Genomic DNA, 3,450 nt, shown 5'->3' on the forward strand with positions numbered 1-3,450 from the left:
TATTAGTTAAGCTGGCTCGCGCTGGCTTTGGCGGGCAAGAGGTAGCAAAGGCGCGAAAAAATGGTGAACAAAAACATCATAGTATAACGCGTGATTTTTTAATATTTTATTAGGGGTACTATTACGTGTTAAACCTTACAAAGCCAGACACTTAGCACGCTGGCTTTGCGCAGCCAGACACTTCAAAGCAGGGAAAAAATGGTGCACAAAAACATCATAGTATAAAGCGCGATTTTTTTATATTTTGTAAGGGGTGCTACTAGGAGTTACGCCTTACAATGCCAGACACTTCGCACGCTGGCCTTGCGCAGCCAGACACTTCAAAGTCGGGAAAAATCGTGTCCAAAAACATCATAGTATAAAGCGTGATTTTTTTATATTTTGTAAGGGGTGCTACTAGGAGTTATGCCTTACAATGCCAGACACTTCGCACGCTGGCCTTGCGCAGCCAGACACTTCAAAGTTGGGAAAAATCGTGTCCAAAAACATCATAGTATAAAGCGTGATTTTTTTATATTTTGTAAGGGGTGCTACTAGGAGTTACGCCTTACAATGCCAGACACTTCGCACGCTGGCCTTGCGCAGCCTGACACTTCAAAGTTGGGAAAAATCGTGTCCAAAAACATCATAGTATAAAGCGTGATTTTTTTATATTTTGTAAGGGGTGCTATTAGGAGTTACGCCTTACAATGCCAGACACTTCGCACGCTGGCCAAGCGCAGCCAGACACTTCAAAATTGGGAAAAATCGTGTCCAAAAACATTATAGTATAAAGCGTGATTTTTTTTATATTTTGTAAGGGGTGCTACTAGGAGTTATGCCTTACAATGCCAGACACTTAGCACGCTGGCGTTGCGCAGCCAGACACTTCAAAGTTGGGAAAAATCGTATCCAAAAACATCATAGTATAAAGCGTGATTTTTTTATATTTTCTAAGGGGTGCTATTAGGAGCTTAATTCATTTAATTAAATAGCGCAAAAAAAACCCCTCCTTGTTTCCTGTAGTGTGCTAGAAGTAGCGTTTGCCAAAAAAAAAAAAAAAAACCCTCAATATTTTAATTAAATTAATTACGCAAATATGTAACGTAAAATGATACAGCGAAACGTCCGGCGGGGGAGGGATGATTCAAAAAAGAAAGCATTCCTAAGTTAAAAAAGTAAATAAAAAAGCAAGTGCTACCGTTAGCAAAAGCAAAAAAAAAAGAAAAAAAAAAGAAACGTTGCAGCGAATTAGATTCAATTACTCAATATCGAATCGAAATCTAGGCAGGACGTCACAGCAATTGGAAGGAACCTTTTCGCACTATTATGACGTCACAGCTATGTTGTGACAGGAAGAAAGTTTATTCCTCGTGGGCCATTGCTGGAAGATACGATGTGTTTTAAAAAATTGTAAAAAATGAGAACTTGCATATTTTTGGAAAAAAATTCTTAAGAAGGTGAAATGTTTTTACTACTACATATTAAATTTTCTGAAAGAAATCTCGCATCTTTTGTGGGATGGGTTTAGAAATATTTAAACGCAAAAAAAGCGAAAAATAAAGGGTTTTTTTTTCGAAGTTTCATTAAAAAATTGAAAAAAAAAAAAAAAAAAAAGCTATCGCGTATATTTGAAAACTTTCTTCTTCTGAAGAGGGATAAATGTTTTGACTACTACATAATAAATTTTCAGAAAGAGATTTCCATACTTTTTGCGGGATGGGTTTAGAAAAAATTAAACACAGGAAAAAACGCAAAATAAAGGGTTATTTCAAAAGTTCGTAAAAAAAAAAAAAACAAAATCTTCAAATTTTTTCGGCCTTCATATTTGAAATTAAATTCCCTGCACTATGTTAAAAAATTATTTTCCCGGCGCGATTGGTTGGGGGTCTGTAACAAAAAAAAAGAAAAAAAAAACATAAAACATTTAATTAAGAAAAAAAATAATCAAAATAACAATTCTGTAATGCAACTAGACGAAAAGCAGGGGCGGATACAGGATTTCCTTTTGGGGGAGGGTCATGGTGGACTCAAGTAGCATTTTGACGGTCTGAAATGTTCGGAAACTTTGAGGAAACCCCCCCCCCCCCCGACCGTTTAACTTTGCGCAGAGGCAGTCTCATAGCCAACGAGGTTCTACCGAGGCGTGACTGTTGCTAGTTGAAAACTCAGTCCCCCCGCAAAAAAATTCAAATTTGCATACAAAAATCTTTGAAATAACTATTTATTGTTTTTTTTTTTTCTTTTTTCATTTTTTTAAAAACATTTTTTTAATTTTGAAATGTGTTGTTACCTCTAAATTTTCGGAAACGGCAACCCATGATTTTCGAAAATTTTGGATCACAAACACCCCTGGGTCATTCTTAAGAATGTGGTCTCACGAACGGAAATTTTCTTGAACTAGGTTAAATTAAATTTAAATAATAGTAACTAAAATTAATCATTTGGTCTGACCTCTGGGATTCATCTTGTAAAAGCCGTGAAGTAATAGTATAATATTTTCTGTTCTAACGGTGAACTTTGAATTTGTGCTGAAAAAAAGTTTTAATCCTATTCAAATTTAGCGACTTTGAACGGCATCTCAGATCGAGACCCTCAGATACGAGTTCATAAAATATATAGGACATGTTGATATTTGTAGCGGAACCTGAAAGTTTTAGGTCTGGGCCGGAAGTGAAGGATTGTTTGGCATAAAAGTTGTAATTAAACATTAACCAACTGACGTAACTAAAAAATTATATTGCATATTAATTATAATAAAATAAACATTAAGATAATAGCTTCTTATGACGGTCACTGCTCTTTATTATATTTTATGTACTGATTTCTCTGTGAAGAAGGTTCATTTCATTCATATATCTGAGAATGACACATCCATCTTATATGCAGTAATATACTATTACAACTTCACTTAAAAATGCGGCGAAAATCTAATTAAAAATTAAACAATTTCTGAATAATTCGGTTGACACCGATTGATTCTTTTCAGTTGCAGAAAAATCGGAGGTGAACGAAGACGTCGCAGTCTCAGAGTCTGATACAGAAGTTTTTCTTTTAACTTTGCAAAAAAAGACAACAATATTTTGTCACCCGAAGCTTTATTGGTTTTGTCATAGGAAGTCCTTTTCTTACAAAACGCGGCTTTTTTCTGCACAGTTTCCGTCTAATAAAAGGGGCTAACTTACGGGAAGTTTCGCGCAAACACGAAACTAAAATTTTACATTTCTTGCACGACACAAAATCCAAAACACTGATTTAAACTTTTTGAATTAACTATTTACAGCACATTTACAAATAACTCAGCACGAACAAAAACGAAACTGTCTAAAGATCACAACAGAAAGGAATAATAATTTACAGATACTTTACATAAAAATATTTACACACTCAAATGTTTTATCAATTAATTGCCTGCAGTTTTACAATAACTATCATAGCGATCGGATGGCAGACACTTTGTTACTTTTCATT

At 34.8% G+C, this 3,450-nt stretch overlaps 1 pseudogene; it reads left to right on the plus strand.

Annotated features, from left to right (window-relative positions):
- Positions 1–2,078: 2,078 nt before the first annotated feature.
- LOC129232195 (U4 spliceosomal RNA) lies at positions 2,079–2,211 on the plus strand (annotated as a pseudogene).
- The last annotated feature ends 1,239 nt before the right edge of the window (positions 2,212–3,450 follow it).

The sequence above is a fragment of the Uloborus diversus genome, unplaced genomic scaffold (assembly GCF_026930045.1).
Source record: "Uloborus diversus isolate 005 unplaced genomic scaffold, Udiv.v.3.1 scaffold_11, whole genome shotgun sequence".
Lineage (NCBI taxonomy): Eukaryota > Metazoa > Arthropoda > Arachnida > Araneae > Uloboridae > Uloborus > Uloborus diversus.